The sequence below is a fragment of the Rhinolophus sinicus genome, linkage group LG01, assembly GCF_036562045.2.
Source record: "Rhinolophus sinicus isolate RSC01 linkage group LG01, ASM3656204v1, whole genome shotgun sequence".
NCBI classification, from domain to species: domain Eukaryota; kingdom Metazoa; phylum Chordata; class Mammalia; order Chiroptera; family Rhinolophidae; genus Rhinolophus; species Rhinolophus sinicus.
In genome coordinates, this window is record NC_133751.1 from 50997551 (window position 1) to 51016450 (window position 18900).

General features: G+C 41.3%; 1 long non-coding RNA gene across 1 annotated transcript; it reads left to right on the forward strand.

The window, feature by feature from the left end:
• Window positions 1–9371: 9371 nt before the first annotated feature.
• Window positions 9372–15640, forward strand: LOC141572412 (uncharacterized). Its single transcript, XR_012497785.1, has 3 exons — window positions 9372–9972; window positions 10220–10275; window positions 13870–15640. It is a non-coding gene; the product is annotated as an uncharacterized LOC141572412 (long non-coding RNA).
• Window positions 15641–18900: the final 3260 nt, after the last annotated feature.

The following is an 18900-nucleotide window of genomic DNA, read 5'->3' on the forward strand; positions in this document are numbered from 1 at the left end:
TTTAGTCAGTTGACCTTTCATGTTGGAGGGTTTTGTGGGGAGAGGAGAGGAAAAGAAGATAGAAAACTTGGGCTTTGCATCATTTGTCATTCTAATAGCTGCACACTGAACCAGTCTTATGTTACAGACACATTAATTTGATTAAGATAAAATCCATGGGTCATTCAGGCATATAAAGTACTCTTGCTTAATTACAAAATTAACAATTGCAATAGGATAAATCACTACCAAACTGGTGGTTATTCTGGAACTCATGGAGCTAAGGCAACAGTACATGGGGCACGAGCATTCAGCTCTCAAGGCATTACTTAAAAGAGGTCACACTCACTCAGAACAGGAACTGCTGGTTGACCCATCTCACAAGAAGTGCTAAGAGTCCCTCAACTTCTGAAGCATTCATACCCTGTCAGACACACAGCACTGAAGGAAGTTATCTATAGCCCCAGAAAATCCACTTGGAAATCTGAAGGCTGGGACCCTGGTTTCCATCTTTACTACATTACTTCTTCCTTGCCTGCCACCTTTTCCTTTTTAGTAGCAGCCTAATTTTCAGGCCCCGGGCAACTTTTAGTCCAGTAGCTACATATTCCAGGCACTGTGTTAAGTGATGATAATATAAAAACAAAGACCTGATCCTGGATCTCAACAAGCTTCCACTCTAGTTGGTCCCTGGCTTCTCTGCCTTCTGTGATTCCGTGAGAAGGACCTGGCTATGGCATAGTGCCCACTGACATGCTGCAGCAAAGGTCTGTAAGGCTCCATGGAGACACAGAAAAGTGAATCAGGGAATACGTGGAAAGTAGGCATGCATTGAGTTGCCCTTAAACTGAATTAGGGGGAGTTGGTCATTGGAAGAGGGAAAGGGAGGGCATCTCCAGCAGGGGGAACAGAACGAATCAAGGCAGGGGAGCTTGGGTATACATGAGATACATGGCCATTACTGTGGTATAGCAGGCAACAGCAGGCTGTTTTTTCCATTTTAGGAGAAAGCATTAGTGGCTAAACATATACGAGTACTCCAAAACTGGGAGAGTTAGCACTTATCCCATACAGTATAGAGGAAAGAATTCTGGATGGGAGTACAGGAGACACATTATTCCTGTGTCTAACACACTGTGTGCTCTTGGGCTGATTATTTCACATTTGCTTCAGTTTTCTCATCTGCAAAATGGGAATAAAGATCCTTTTCCCATTTACTTTACAGGGCACTTTTGAAGGTTAAGTGATGAAATATATGTAAAAGTTTAAGTTCAAAGCTTCCAGTATTTTTCGATGAGTGTGAATGATGGACAGCAAATTGAAGAAGTTATTATTTTAAGTAGTCATCATGATATATTCAGGGACCAGCAAGCCATCCAGTGGCTGATGTGTAGGGATAATGACTAAGACCAGCCTGGAGAGACCCTCAATGTGTGAATTTTATATTTCATTCAATTTAGAAACAGGGGTTTATCATTATTTTATTCACTTAACAGATAAATTAAACCAGCTCGTAAAGAACATTCCAAGTAAAAAGTAGAACCGAGCATGTAAGCTACTGATTCTGTGCCTTTGCAAATGACCCTATCACTCTACCAGTAGGTTTACTATCTGAAAATTTCTGAAGGTCACTGGTCAGACAAAGAACAGAGAAAAGGAGTTTGAAATGGCCTCTAAGATCCCTTTCAGCCTTAATGCTTCCAAACTACCCTGCCTGTGGTGCTGCAGCCAGACCCCAGAACACATAACCGTTTCTGAGTTCTGAGATGCCAGAGTCTGGGCAATCCCGTGTGTGTCTCAAAGAGAGTGGTGTGTATGCTGTGGCTATGAACATAGACGACACACTCCCTAGGGACTTTGTGAGACCAGACAGGGATGTTTCTAAATGAGCTTTCCATTGGAACCCCAACCAGTTTGGCGAAAACCCAGGAGTGAGAGAAGCATACCTGTCACCATGTCGAAGAGGAGATTTACCAGTGTGTGACTCCGAAGAGCAGAAGATGATGAAAATAAGAAAATATCAAACCAGTTTCCTCTCCTCCTGCACCTTCCTTCTGAGGGGCTTAAAACATTTTAAAGTCATAGGTGTCCATTCTCATCATTGGCAAGTTCCTTTATTTTCCAGAACTGCGAAACTTCCCCTTCTCTCATTTTTAAGGGAAACTGAGCAGACCAAGTCCGAAGCCATTTGAAAACTGCCACGTCTCCGGTGACCATTGTTGGAGGACAGAACCAGGGTAGCCCTTCACATTTGTTCCACTGATCCCAGATGGCAATTACATCTCTGTGTTCCTGTGCTGTTACATGGAGAGAAAAAAGACAGGTCCTCACTGCAACCCACAGGCCAGGGTGGTGGTGCCCACTCTACTGTGTGTTCTGGAGCAAATTAATTTACGTTTCACGCTTTGGATTTTTTTTTTTCCATCATTATCCTCAGAAGGTAGACATGATTTCTAATACCACTTCCAGTTCTGATATTTTGCAAAACTAAGATTCCTTTGATTGTGCTCAATTAACTTAGCCAAGGATCAGGAACCATGAAGAGGAAGATCATAGCCGGCAGCTCTGCTTCTTCATCTCCAGGATGAGGATAATAAACGACTTTGCAGGGGGGCTGGAAAGATGAGATATAATACCGTGTTTCCCTGAAAATAAGACCGAGCCAGACCTTCAGCTCTAAAGTGTCTTTTGGAGCAAAAATTAATATAAGACCCGGTATCATATCATATCATATCATATCATATCATATCATATCATATCATATCATATCATATCACATAAGACCCGGTCTTATATTATAGTAAAATAAGACCGGGTCTTATATTAATATTTGCTCCAAAAGACGCATTAGAGCTGATGGTCTGGCTAGGTACTATTTTTGGGGAAACAAGGTCCGTATATGCAAAGTTATTAGCATAGTGCCTTATATCCAGTAGGCACCCCATATATGGAGCTTTTTATATCATAACCTGAAGAATTCATGTCTAAACTTCAGCCAGCCTGATGTTCTGTCTACGCAGTCTTGCCCAGGCATCTTCATGGCTTGAACATGTCGCCCCTGACTTACTGCTGGCCACTGTGAGCTGTAAGTCTGAACAGTAGAATAATGTTTTAGGTTCCTCTATTCCATTCAGAGACCACAGAGAAAGTCTGTGAAGTTTTCTGTTTCTTTTGGCTGGAAGCAGTTAGTGCCAGGTGTCTGTGAATGAGCCCAGGGAGGACTTAACGAAGACCAACCATTGGCCTGCTCTGTCCCTACACCCGCGATGGCAGGAGGAGCTTGTGCATGGGACTGGGAGCCTGAAGCAGGGGTCATGACGTCCTTCTGTGTCTGCTTTGGCAAGTTAGCATCATCCCAGGGTGCAAAGCCCTTGAGAAGGGTAAGTCTTCATCACCACAGTGACGTCGGGGCTGGCCGTGTGGCACCATGTAGGCTGGAAGCCATAGATAGCCGCCTCACTCGCTCAGAGCCCCCACCCCGCTCAGAACCTGAAAAAAATCAGAAAATTCCACTTGCTTTTTCCTATTTAATGAGGTCGAACATTCTTAGGGAATGAAAAGCACAGCTCCTGCCTAGCTTTTAATTAGCTTCAGGAGCCCTTGTTTCAAACTAGCCTCGTTCCCAAAGCTATTCTCTCTCTGCTCTGAATGAGATGAAAATTCAATTGCATCTGCCTTGTCAAGTCATAATAAGATGCTCCCCGCCTTCCAAAGTCACATGGAGAAAGACACTCAGGAGCCAGGTAGACACTGCACTTTTTGACCCCAGAAGGACAGCAGAACCTGAAAACGGCAGTTGAAAGAACTCTAGTTTGACCAAACTTGGTGGGGTTTTCTTGTAACCCACCATGTGAATTTGGGCTGGTTTCTCCATGTGTACAGTGGGAAAAATATGGACTTTGGAGTCACAACGGACCCAGAATGAAATCCTGCCTTCTGGTCCGAGTGCCTATGCAAGTTAGCAAATTACTCACATCTTCTGTCCCCTCATTTGTGATACAGATATTGATGTCCCCTTGTAAGGTGACTGGAGGGACCAAATGAGACATTGTGAGTAAACAAAGCTTTCTCTTTCCTCTCACCCTCACTTTGCCTGTTTCGCTGGGTGAAGTAGTGACCCAAAGGGATTATCAGTATTCAAAGGCTAGGAGCCTGGGCTTTGTAGTCAGAGGTCAGGGTTTAAATTCCAGTCCTGCTCCCTCCTACCTGTGCAACCTCAGGCAAATTCCAGAACCTCAAATTTTCCTCGCAATGAAAGTGAGGATACTATCAGTAGCTCCTTCACGGGATTACTATAAGTACTAAATGAGAGAGTGTACAAAAAGCCTTTGCCTAGAACCTGGCACATGGGAAGTATGCAATAAATATTAGCTAATACCAGCAGCAGTGGCATCTGAGAGTGTGCTGTAAAAAATCCTCTAAGATGTCCATCTCAAATCCTTTTTGGAAGGAATGTGCCAGTGTGACCAGTGCTTATGTAAACGTAAGTGGTTATTATTTATGTAGAAGAACATTACTGAATATTATGCAGGAAGCGGGAAGAGAATAACGCAGAGAAAGAAAAAATTTATGATGGGCTTCAAAAGGGAAAGAGGAGAGAATAACTTCTCACCAGCCCTACAGAAGCAGCCCCATATATTATCTCAGAGCTGCCTGAGTGCAAAAGTTACATCAATAGAGTCTGTTTTGAAGAAAGCATAAAAGGAAAGAAAAGAAACGGAAAAGGGGAAGGAAACCTCATTCTATTGCCTCTAAAATTAATCCTAAGGCTGTATTTATCCAACAGAATCTTACTAAACACCCACCCCAGGGGAGACAGAGACACAGCAGGCCGAGCTCTGCCCTCGGAGAATTTGCAGTCTAATGAGGACCTTACACCAAGTACATAAATAACTAATTAAAGGTAGAAAGTGAAGTGTCATGAATCATCATCATCATTATTAGAAGTCATTTTTATGGAATTCCCCTTATTAAGTATACCATCCTCATTTTAAAAAAGAATTTTGGATGATTAATTACATAAACGAAGATATACCCTGACGTATAAAAAGATACAACCAGAAATTTAAATTTAAGCAGAAAGAAGTGGCAAAGGCTAATATAATTGTGGGATTGAACATCAGATTCATCTCAGAGCTTCCTGGATCAGGGCAAAATGGGAAACACATTATTATAATTTAATATTTTTTAAATGCCGACACTCTCTTAATCCATATACAGAAACCCAGGCAAGGCCTAATTCAATAATCTTGCATTTTCTATTCAATTGACAAATGCAAAAGGCATGCACGTCTGTGGAATTTTGAGATATTCAGGCAGGTACCAACCATTAAGTACATTTTAAGATGATTATTTTGGAAAAAGTAATCTGTATGAATTACTAAACTTTTTTTTTTTTTTAAATTTCTGTTGGGACCACTTCTCAGCTAGAAGCTGTGCAGAAGGCAAGCTTTTTATAGTTATAAGAAAAAAACCAAATATATATATATATATATATATATATATATATATATATATATATATATATATATATATATATATATATATATATATATACTCTTTAAAATACTGAGCAATCTTTGTATCCTGATACTAGACCTGCTAATTTTATTTTCAATGTGATTTCTTTGCTGCAGAAGCTAATTGCTGTTGTTCTCAAGTCATCTCCACTTAGGTAGGTGGGAAGGAGTAGACTTAGCCAATTGTACAGAAAAATCAAAGACACTTGCTTGCAAGGGCACCTACTTCTGAGAATTACCCTGAATTTTGCATGCCACTGACTAAGAAAGGAAGGAAGGAAGTGACATCTTTAAGATCCTGGGCTTGGGCTGCGGTGAAGGGGACCAGCTGTTATTCTTCTCCTGGTGTGGCTTATGTCTGGCCTGTTGTGATGTCTTTTACAAATCTGGGAGAACTTGAACTTTAAAACCTATTTTCAAAGACCATGTTTTGCCTTCTTTTTCAATGTAACCCTTAAAAGTTTCCTGAGCTTAATTAATGACGAAGAATTAAAACAGAACAAAACAAAATAAGGCAAGCAACAAAGAAGGGGGAAGAGGTGCTGAACTGAGGGAAATAAAGAGAATTTCTGGAGAAGGCGGAGGGAACACAGACAGTCTGAGGCAATGGTGTCTGAAGGTTTCTATGCTTAGACCCTGAAGTGCCCTGGAAAGTGGGTGCCAGCCTTCAACCAGTTGAGAGAGAGATTGAGAGCGAGGTCATGGTCGAGGCTGGACAGAGAGCCTAGTAACGCGTGCCGGCCAATACCACACACATCTGTTTGATTTGGCACTGTTCACTGACCAGCTGCTGGCACAGAACCAGAAGGGGCAGGTGGGAGTCTTGGGGAAGGGGGAAGTAAGGGGAGAGGGGATTATGCACAGTTGTTCCAGAAAGGGGAAAAGGGAGGAGGCCGGGAGGAATGAGGCTGCGAGAGGCCCGGGCAGGCAGGGGCAGGAAGCCCACAGCTGTGGTGGTGGGCATTGCTACTAATCACCCTTTGCAGCAGGTGAAGGCACTGAGTCAGAGCATAGAAGCCCAGGGGATGCGGCTTCAGGAGCTATTCAGGCACTGGGCCAGGTTTGGGCAAACTGTCAGGAGTGCTTTATCGCCCTCCCCTTTGACCCATCCACTATCCCTCTAATGGTGAGCCTTTCCAGACCTCCAAACTAGTTACCATGTTGCCTCTCCTTTTGTCCTACACGATTTAACCTTTCTACTTCCTATCTCAAACAATGTTTTTGTGTTTTGTTTTGCTTTGTTTTTCTTTCTAAGCTCAGCTCACAAAGACTTACTTTCTCTGAGCTGAGATCCTTCTAACTATCTAGACAGAAAGTAGGAAACAATAAGCCAGCTTACTTCACAGAGGCCTAGGAAGTGTAAATAATATTCCTGAAGTCACCTGGTTCAGCCAGTGGAAGAACAATTTGGACAAATGCTGACGCTTCCACGTCAGCACCATTTGCTGTGCCAAAATGTGCTCTGGTCCAAAACTTGAACCATGCGCCAAAAGGTTGAACTGGCGAGTGGTGTACTCACCAGGGGAGAGCCGTATTAGCATGTTAACCGCATTGTGAAATCTTACACAAGCATAAGCTCTTGGTTCACCATTTATTCAACACCATGTGCCAGAAACCATGCTGCTTCTCTTTAAGTAGCTGAGTGTGGGCCATCCATGTCTATGTCTCTCTCCACTGTCCATTACCTGAAGGGAAACGACTCGAGTAACTTCTGCAGGTTTGAAAATCAAACACATTCATCACCTTCGCTTCTGAAAAATTCAGTGCTGGCATCACGTATGGCAAAATAGACAGGACACCACAATGCAGCAGAGATTGATCACTGGGTCTGCTCACTGTAACAGCAAGATCTGTTTCCTTCTAGGACCCTCTCAGGACCCAGAGGTTAAAATAACATGATATGGAATTTCCAATATTCGATCTCAAAGAAAGACCATTTCATACGGCTTGCCCTAAAAACAAAGCTTGCAGCTCTGAAAAGTGTCGGAGGTTCAAATCCTCCTTCTGACACTCATTAGCAGGGTGACCTTTGCTTTAAATGAGAACAATAATAGAACATACCTCATAAGGTGGTTGTGGCAAATGAAATCTCCCATGTAACAGCACAGACTTTGGCTATTAGGACCCCAAGAGTGAAAAGGGAGGCTTAGCTTTCATGGACAGGATGTCCCCAATGACAGGGTCCCACCTTCAATCTCCCACTGGCTTATCTTTCAATGACGCCCTAATTTCCCAACTTGGGCCACTGCAATTCAACACACACAAACAGCGAGAGTTAAAGAATACAATTAAACTCTCCTACTCAAGAAAGGAACTTCAGCACTTAACTATCTACAGACCAAAAATACCAGCTAAGTTAAATCTGATTTCTCAGCGACTTATTACCACTCAGGCTTCCCTCATTAAGGGGAGGCGGCCCCTCATTAAGTCTCTCCTTTCAGGCTCTTTCCAGAACCGGGCCTTCTTTTTCCTCCACCTGGAAGTTGGTCTTCCTCTGGTTTTCTTTAACGTGATCCCCAGGCTTCCCTGTCTCCTGGATCTCATCCTTAGGCTTTCACTTCTCCCCATTTCCTGGACACATGGCTGCATCCCTCTTCAACAGCTCATTCACCTGGACTATAGCCCCATAGGGACCACCCAGGTCCTCCCTCATCCAACCTTGACACCTTACACAGTGCATAGCTGTACAACAGCTTCAATTCATAAGTCATTTATTAAGTACACATTTGCATTTTACAATTCGCTTCCATAGACTATATCAGCATTTTGAAGTACTGTAGACCCCATATTGATATAAAACATAGATATCCATACTCACCCTACTTAAGGTCCTTCCTCAGAAGTACAGACAAGAACTTGGTGATTGATTGACACTCAGGGAGTTCCCAACTTAATGTTCAGCTCCACTCCAGGACTGGGGGCCTGCACTGTGACCCACCATCAACTCCAACCCTTTCTGGCCTTGCACACTAAGTCCAGTGACTCATCTTGTCCCTGATACTGAATTCCTAATTTCATAACCTATTAGTACACTCATGCCTACAAAGCTGTCAACCCTCCCAGGGACTGGAGTTGGCGAGCAGCAGTCACATATCCAGTCTAGCCCGTCCAGGAACAGGACTTGCTCCCAGCCTCCCTCTGGCCTCATGGTGTAGTGGAAACAGACTCCATATTTGAATTCTCAATCCACCACTTATTATATGGCCAGCCATTTTATCCCTCTGAGCCTCGATTTTTGTCATCTGTAGAATAGGAATAAAAATACCCTGACAGAGATATTGCGAGAATGAGTAATGCAGACAGAATTTGACACAGAGTACTGATCAGTGAACAAGCAGTAACTCTTTTTCTTTGGATGACCCTCTATTATGTCCGGCTTGATGCTGGCTGCCACCTGGCTTGTCACCTTCTGCCTGTCCTCTTGTGCTGCTGTCACTGCCCATACCCACACCTACCTAATGGCCTCATCTGGTCTCTGAGTTCTAATTTCTCCTGCTCCTCTGAGGAAGTTCTGCTGTGTCTGTTCTGCCTGCTGGCTGGTGGTATGCTAGAGTGGCTTCTACCAGCTCACGAGAGCTGGTCCTTGGCATTTCTTCCCAACTCCATGCTCAATGACCATCATGTTGGTAGCCTGAAATCAGATATAGTGGGGCTATTTACACCACAGAAATCAGCAAACCCTATCACAGGGCTCTTTCCCTTGGAGAGTCGCTTGTTAAACATTTACAGGCACACCAGTGTGGACCTTTCATTCTTTCTGTAACATCTCTGGGCCTGATCAGCTGACCTGAACACTCACCTGTAGCCCTTTTAAAGGAAGACCTCAGAAGTTTTCTTTTGTACACAGACCGGCCTTGCATTTCTGTGAGAATGCAGCTAAATTCATGCCAAAGTCTACAGAACAACGCTCAGCTCAGGAATGGAAACATGACACCAGGAAACAAAAAAGAAGTCTAACGAATATACATTAACCTCAGGATTAACCCCAACACTAATGAGATCTGCTCAGCCCAGCCAAAGCCTTTTCTTCCTGCCGGGCTCTCGCGGGGTGATGCAGGCTCCAGGGCTCAGGCTTTCACCTGAGCTCTCTGATGGAAATCTTCCAGGCCCTAAATGACTATGCCCTTTACACCACTCCTGCTTCTGGCTTGGAAATACTGTTGTCCGGTAGCAAAGAAGGCATGGAAGAAGGTGAATCCTTTACAGGCAAAAAAGGAAGCTCTGCCTCTCCTTCTTTTTTGTGAAGCCTCTAAACCCCACAAGTTTGCTAAGATGTAAATATTTTGAGGGCACAAATCTTGTTCCACTTTGTGTACCTCAGAGGCCTGGGCAAGTGACCTGCCCCTCGGTGTTGTTAAATTCAGATGTCTGTACCGAGGACCACATTTGGAGTTTGTAATGTCGATGGAGTGCTGGGCCACCCTTACCTCTATGTCCCCTTGAAGAAAGACTCATTAAGCAAGTAAACAGATGGGTAAGCATGTGCATGGTGGGGTGGAGGGAAGGATATTTTTCCTTATGAGGAAATGTGTTCTCATGGATTTTAGAGGGCAAATCCTCATCTGCTATAGGAGAATCCTATCTATTGGTGGTGGCTATCGTGGGTCGTTTTTTAGTAGTATTTTGTTTCCACCTATATTTGAAAGGACACTCGCAGCCCAGAAGGAAATACACCCCATCCTTCTAACTGTTAAAACTTAAATCATCTTTTCTCTTCACAGGATTCATAAATTCTACCAATTGTGCTCTCTTCACAATTCCAGATGACCTACAGAAGGTAACACACTTCTCACTACCCCACGTCTTTCCCTATACCCACCCCTCAACTTGCTGCCTCGAACACGGGCACACAGGCCACATTATCTCTCTAATGCCTTGAATGATAATCTTCACGGCGACACCAACAGAGACTGACAAACGTAGGGAAGGGGCATAAGTGCCACAATTCTCCCCCATATTCTCCTTCCTCAGGTCTCTGGCCCACACTAAAACATGAACTGCGAGCCCACCATTCCAATAACCCTTCTCTGTCACCTCCTTATTGTCCCCTCTTGCCTTCAGGGCAACATCTCCTATGTCATCAGATTATTACTAGTGTGCTTCTAGTGATGGCAGATGTCATGGCCTTAATGAGGCACATCACAGCTTACAAATCACTTTCTGTCCATTATTTTGGTGAACCTCAGAGCCTCCTTGTGACCCCCAGATTGGTGTGACTGCCAACATTTTAATGGGTCACTGAGGCAGCGTGGACGGAGTGCCCAGTGGATGCCTGGCTAGAGCCCCCGCAGCTCTTTCCTCCCACCCGTTTCGCCTAACCAAAGAAATGCAGTGATTACCAAGGAAATACATGACCCTTAGAAAGACTCTGATTCAAGAAAAATTTTTTTTCAAGAAAAGGATCTCAAATTGTGTTTTAACTCCATTTATGAGGAAATCCACACACTCTTTCTATTTTCCACCTCACTGGCAACAGCCTCTTAGCTGATGACCAGATCCCTCCTTTTATTCTGACCTAGTAAAGTCAGGGTGCCTTACACTGGACAGCCACATGACCTCTTGCTGTACTCCCCAAATCTAGGTTTGAGCCAGATTTTTATCAACCTGAAAAATTGCCATTATTCCCCTACGAGCTTTTATTTCTTCCTTTGTCTTCCCACACTTTCTCTTCATGCCTTCCTCCCAAATTATCTAATGCGCAAGTACTCCAAACCACCCAATTTAAGACTCTCTTAATTTCTCTTCCTGCTTTCTAGTCCAAATTAACTCAGGAACATTTAGGATCTTCAGATACAGAATAACTACTCTCTCTATTCAATGTAGCCATAACACAAAATTTATTTTAAAATATTTATCAGTTTAAACTTTTCACAAACTCTTATTGGTCTTTATAATTAGAGGGCTTTTCTCTCTGTGTAAGTCAAGTATCTCCAATATCTTTAGCATGATGATATCAGATTATAGAATGGAGATGGCCAGCGGGCTGGCTGCTCGGTGCCAAGCTTAAGAGGTCATCTTATTAATCAATTAGAGAGAAGATTAATTTAGTCCTTCACCACACACTTACTAATCACTTAAGCTGAACTCCTACAGTACTCAAGATCCAGTAGTATGTACTTGTTATGAGTACACTACCCAAGCATTCCAATTAGACTGTGAGCCTCTTCAGAAGAATCTGGTCTCAGCTTGCCACTACCTACCTGTCTTTCGACATTGAGCAACTCACTTCACTTCTCCAAGCCTCCTTTTCCTCATTGTGGGAGGTGAGTAAATAGAGCATTCTAAATCCACTGATTCACCTTCTTCCCATTCAATTCAGTAAACGGGTTAAGCACAGAACATAGGAGCTACTGGGAGAACTCAAAGGAGGGATTAAGTGCTATTTAAGAGAACTCAGGTAACTGTTGAAGCTGGGAGATGGGTATATAGAAGTTCATCATACAGCTCTACCTACTTTTGTACATATTTGAAAATACCCCTACTAAAAAGAATAAAAATAAATAGAAGGAATGCAGGTTACACATAGCAGGTAGCAGCTGAGCAGAATTGAAGCATGGGTAGGATTTCAATGAGCCGACACTGGGTCAGGGGCCATTCCAGGCAAGACACATCATGAGCCAAGGCATAGAGAGTGGAAAATACAAGGTGTTCACAAAGAACTGGGAGTAGTCATGTGTGGCCAAAACACAGGGTGCAAGAAGGGAGTGGTAGGAAATGAGCTGAAAAGGTATCTTGGGGTCAGAGCTGAAGGGCCTAGAGAAGCAGAGAGGAAGCCTGTGCTTGATTCAGGTCCAAGGGAAAGTGACCTCATTGGTTAAGCCCAAGTTGGCCCCACCCCTTCTCAGTCAGTCTGGGGGCAGGCCTGGGAGAACGGCATGTGGCAGAAACTGGCAGAGGAGCATGCTGGCAGCACCACCAGGCTTGTTTCTTCACCAGGAAACAAGGTTTCCTGTAACTCAGACCCATGAATCAGCATTTCCTCTGTCAATAATACACAGCAAGAAATGCAACAGCACAGGGCTTAGGGGAATGGAAGAAAGGAAGGAATATTCCATGACATGGCTGGGCTCTGCTCTCCTTTCCCCTCATGAAACACTCCAGATAAGCTCCCAAATAACACTCAGGTTTCATAAGATAAGTTTCTCAGAGAACTTCACGGTATCGCATAAAGATTGAGTCCTACAGAATGCTCAGCTCTCTCATTGTATTACGTGTTTCTGTCACCATTGGGATAAGTAAGGTCACACTCTGAATTCTTTCATTACATGATAACTAAATATTAATATAACAGTGTTTTATCCTTGCAGAGGTTTGAATGCATGTGTGGTTTGCTTTTAGTTTTTACACGTCTGTCCAATATTTTGTTTGACTCTCATGATAATCCTGTGAGGTACACAGGGAATAGTATACCTATTTCACAAGTGCAGATACCAAGGCAGGGGGATGAAATGCTTCTTTCATGCCAGAGCTGTTTTGAAGAAGCCAGAATTGATACTAACTCTTCAAACTCCAATCCAAGACACTTTTCAAAGTCATAGCCTTTAAATAAATACATAATATTTTAAATACATTTGATAAGTATTAAATTATTAATAGTATGTTTAATTTAAAACATTTAAAAATATATATTATCTATACAAATATCCTAGCACCAGAAAGAATTTCATTCGCTCCCTCATTCTATTCATTCATTAAATAATTATCGACTGCCTACTCTATGCCAGGCTCTGTTGCAGACACATTTCATGAGGAACAAAACAGACAAAAAGCCCTGCCTTCATAAAGCTTACATTCTCATTGAGGAGCTCAGTGAATGAGATGAAAGTAAAATACAGACTGTGTTAGAGAGTTATACTTGCGTTGAAGAATAAAGCAAGCAAAGAAGAGGGTAATAAGTGTTGGGACAGCAGGGAAAGGGGGAGATGCAGACAAGTTTACATAGGATGCTCAGTGACAATCTCCCTGAAAATATGACATTTAAGCCAAGATGTGAAGCACAAGCTGTGCAGATATATGGGGTGGAGGGCGTCAGCAAAAGAAACAACGACTGCCAAGGCCCTGAGGTGGTACTTTCCTGGCATGTGCAAGAAACAGTACGGAGTCAGATGTAGCTGGACTCCAGGAGAAAGGAAAGGGGGAAGAAGTGGGAGTGGAGGTGGGAATAGATCATGTAGGCCGTTATGAAGACTTGGACCTGACTTAGAGAATTTGCTCTCACTTAACTCAAAACTAAAACCAAACCAAACAAACCAGAAAGACAAAACTGAAATAAGACAAAGGAGTAAAATGCAAAATAAACAAAACAAAAGCATGTAAAGGGAGTTAAGGTTAGTAAGAACTCTCTCTCTTTCTCTCTGTCTCTCTCTCTCAGATCTGGAATCCAGAGCCAGGATACAAACCCCCAGACCAGCCACCATGGCCGCTTCCTGAGGGAGGCTTTCAGCGGCAAGTCAGATGGAAGAGTCACTTACTACCACAAACCTGGGCCTGGGCCCCAAATCCCAGTTCGATTCCTATTGAGCTAGGCGGCTAGGATTAATCAGGCCTCTTTTTGCTTAGGAGGCTATGGGCCAAAAGCAGAACAAAACCCTCCTGAGCCTTCTTCCCCCAGGCCTTCCAAGTTGAAGCCCTTCCCACACAGCAGGGACAGACATCCAAGCTATCAGCTCAGCCCTGCAAAAACTCCCTCCCTAACTCAGGAGTCTATAATACGCTTGTTTTCACCCGGACTCATCCCTGAGGGTGGAGTGTGCGTGTGGATGTGGACATGGTGTGGAGGAGAGTGCACAGAATAATCTCACACTCATTCTAGAAACCAGTATTCCCTCACATTTTGTTCTTTCTCTTTATTAATCCTATGGGCTTAACAGGCAAGCTCATGATCAATTTATGCCCATGTTGCCTCCACCAGCATCTCCCCCTTGCCCTGAAGCATTTTAAAAAATTTCTTTTTGTGATTTCTTCAAACATTGACACTGGGACCAATGGGAGGGTAGTTCAGTCCCTCAAAGCCTTTTATGACTGTCTCTTTGAATTGCTTCCAGAAGTCACTGAAATAGATCAGAGCAGGACATATTCTAAGTCAGCAATGGACACTAGGTGGAGAAGTCCCTCACCATTCTTCTTACCAAGTAAGTGAACAAACAAGAGGGACGTTGTCACTCAGAGATATGTGAACAACCCCAGTCACCCCAGACATATCATGACCAGGGTGAGGGCACGAGAATAGTTAAAATAACTCTTTAAATGGCTTCTGTCATTCATGCCTTTCTCTATCACCTTCCCCATACCCACCCCTACCACCATTATTACCATCCTAATTTCAGTCTCCTCTGAACTACTTTTTTCAACTTTTTACTCTGAGGTACTTGTAGATTTATATGTAGTTGTAAGAAATAATACAGAGAAAGCCTGTGTACCCTTCATCCTCTGTTAACATCTTGTAAAATGATAGTACAATATCATAATCAATATATTGATATTAGTACAGTCAAGATAAAGAATATTTCCATCACCCTAAGGATCTCTCATGTGCCCTTTTATAGCCATTCCCTCCTGCTCCCACCCCCTCCTGAATCCTTGGCAACGACCATTCTGTTCTCCGTTTATAAAATCTTGACAATTCAAGAATGTAATATAAATGGAATCACACCATATGTGACCTTTTAGAATTGGCTTTTCCCTATCAGGATAATTCCTATGAGGAGATTCAGCCAGGTTGTATGTTTATCAAGTTAGTTTCTGTTTATTACTGAGTAGTATTCTATGTATGAATATACCACAGTTTATTCACCCATTGAAAGACATTTGAGTTGTTTCCAGTCTTTCAAACAAATATTATTATGAAAATAAGTTTGCTATAAACACTTTGTACAAGATTTTGTGTGAGCATAAATCTTCGTTTCTCTGGGATAAATGCTCAGAAGTGCAATTACTGGGATGTAAAGCATTGCATGTGTTTTTCTTTCTTTCTTTTTTATTTTTTTAAACATCCTGCCAAACTATTTTCCAGAGACACTGTATCATTTTACATTCCTACCAGTAATGTCTCATGAGTGAAGCAGTTTCTCTGCATACTTGCTAGCACTTGGGGTTGTCACGATTTTTTGTTATTTTAGCCACTTTGATAGATGTATAGTGATATCTCATGTGTTTTTAATTTACATTTCCTTGATCACTAATGATGTTGACTATCTTTCCATGTATTTACTTTCTATCTTTACATACTCTTTGGTAAGATGGCTCATCATGTCTTTTGTTGATTTCAAATTGAATTGTTTTGTAATGTTGAGTTTTGAGAGTCCTGTATATATTCTAAATACTGGTTCTTTGTCAGATATGTCATTTGCTAGTATTTTCTCTTAACAGGGCCTTTTGATGGGCGATTTTCTTTCAATTGTGATGAAGTCTTATTTATGTTTTCTTTTATGGGTTGTGCTTTTGGTGTCAAGTCTAAGAACTCTTTGTTTAGATCCTGAAGATTTTTCTCATTTTTTTCCCTAAAAATTTTATAATTTCATCTTTTACATTTAAGTCCATTATCTGTTTTGAGTTAATTTTCTTATAAAGTGTGAAACTTAGGTTGAGGTTTCTTCCTTTATTTGTTTGTTTTTGCCTATGGATGTTCAATTACTCCAGCACCATTTGTTGAAAAGGCTATATTTTCTCTGTTGAATTGCTTTTGCACCTTTGTCAAAAACAGATGGGCATATTTGTGTGAGTCTATTTCTGGGCTCTCTATTCTGTTCTATTGATATGTGTGTCTATCTCTGCAAATACCACACCGTCTTGCTTACTCCAGCCATATAATATATCTTCAAATCAGGGGGACAGAGTCCTCCTACTTTATTCTTCTTTTTCAAAATTATTTTAGCTATTCAAGTTCCTTTGCCTGTCCATATAAATTTTAGAATAATCTTATTGACACCCACCAAAAATCTTGCTGTGATTTTGAAAGAAATTGTGATAAATCTGTACATCAATTTGGCAAAAAATTGATAGCTTTACTAGTGTGGCAGACAGAATAATGGACCCTCAAAGATTTCTACATTCTAAGGCCTGGAAACTGTGAAAGGGTTACTTTATAGGCAAAAGGGACTTTGCTGATGCGATTAAGTTAAGGACCCAGAGATGGAAAAGTTCTTGTGAATTACCCAGGTGGGTTCAATATAACCACAAGGTCCTTATACAAAGAAGGTAGGAGAGTCAGAGTCAGAGGAAGGGACAAGTGACAATGCAAGCAGAGGTCAGAAAAGAATTGAAAGGTGCTGTACCGCTGGCTTTGAAATAGAGGAAGGGGCCATAAATCAAGGAATTGGTGGCTTCTAAAAGATGAAAAGGCTAGGAAGTGGATTCTCCCCTCAGAGTTTCCAGAAAGAACCAACCCTGACAACACTTTGATTTTAGTGCCTTAAGATCCCATATCAGACTTCAAAAATCCAGAACTACAAAAAAAAAAAAAAAAAAAAAAAATTAATTTGCATCATTATAAGCCACTAAGTTTGTGGTAATTTTTTATAGCAGAAATGGGAAACTAATACAATTATGTTGAGTCTTCCATTCAATGAACAGAAATTGTATATCTCTCCATGTATTTAGATCTCCTTTGATTTCTTTCTTTATCATTTTATACTTTTCAAGTCCCATACATTTTGTTACATGCACATTTAAGCTTTTTATTTTTTCAACAATAAGTGGTATTGTATTTCTAATTTCATTGTCTATCTGTTCATTGATAGCATATAAAAATGCAATTGATTTTTCTTTTTATTTTGTATCCTGCAAACTTGCTGAACTCACTTATTAGTTGTAAGAGGTGTTTTTAAAATCCTTGTAATCTTCTATATAGATAATTGTGTCATTTATAAATAGGAACAATTTTCTTTCTTTCTTTCTTTCTTGCTTGCTTGCTTGCTTGCTTGCTTGCTTTCTTGCTTTCATCTTTATTCTTTCTATTTTCTTTTCTTGACTTATTGTATTGGCTAGAACTTCCAACACTATGAATAAAAGAGGTGAGAATGGAGCCTCCTTCCTGCTATGAGGGGAAAGGATTCAGTCTTTCACCATTAAGTATAACAGTAGCTGGTTTTGTAGATACTCCTTATGAAGTTGAGGACCTTTTCCTCTAATCCTAGATTTCTGAGAATTTTTATCATGAATAAATGTTGAATTTTGTCAAATGCTTTTTTTGCATCTATTGATATGATCATGTGGTTTTTCTTCTTTTGACACTGAATGTGGTGGATTAACATTAGTTGATTTTTAAATATTGAACCAGCCTTTCATCTCTGGAGTAAAGCCTACTTGGTCACGGTATGTAATTCTTTTTATAATTGCTGAATTCTATTTTATATTTTGTTCTATTCTGTTCCATTTAATTTGTAATTGTTTCTATATTCATGAGAGATGTTAGTCTACAGTTTTCTTTATTTGTACTGTGTTTGTCTAGGTTTAGTATCAGGGCAATACTACCTTCATAAAATGAATTGGAGATTGTTCCCTCCTCTTCTATTTTCTAGGAGACATGTAAAATTGGTGCTAACTGTTCATTAAATGTTTGGAAGAATTCTTAAGTGAAACCATCTGAGACTGGAGATTTCCTCTTTGAAAAATTTTAAAATTATAAATGCAATTTCCTTAATAATTGTAGGATCATTCAAATTACCTATATCATGTTGGGTAAGTCATGGTCATTTTTGAAGGAATTGGTTCATTTCATCCAGGTTGTCAAATTTTTATGTGCGGAGTTGCTGCATCTGCCTGGTATGTAAAATCTTCTCTATCTGCCTCTAACCCCTCTCTTCAATCTCTCACGCCTCTCTTCCACAGACTCAGTGAGTCTCAGTGAACTGGTAGCTCAGTGAATTGGATTCCTCCTTGGGATTCCTTACATACTCTGTGCTTTTTCACTGCCTCATCTTGCTATTTTCATTCTCTACACCTGAATACCCCCAAATTAATATACATATATATATATATATATATATATATATATATATATATATATATGTATATTTTCTTTTTCATTCAAGGGACACTCAAAAACTGCAACCTGTCTTTCCCATTTCCCTTTGAACTCGCTTGATCTGCATTATTGCTGGCAGTTCTGTGGTGTGCACTGTATACTCTCTTGGACAGAAGTTATTTGTGAACATGAACTTATGTTCCCAACTGAATTATCAGTTCTTTGAAGGATGAAACCCTTCTTTGCTTCCTTCATACGCCCTGGCACAGGGCATGGCATGAGATACATGCACAAAGGACACCTGGAGAATTAATTCACATGGTTCCTCACATGATAGTTCACTCAAGAATTCTTTTTGACCTCCTGTCTTCAGGTATTTAGGAAGCTATTTTCTAGGACCTGCTCTTGAAACAGTTGTCTTAACCTCTGAATAGAACT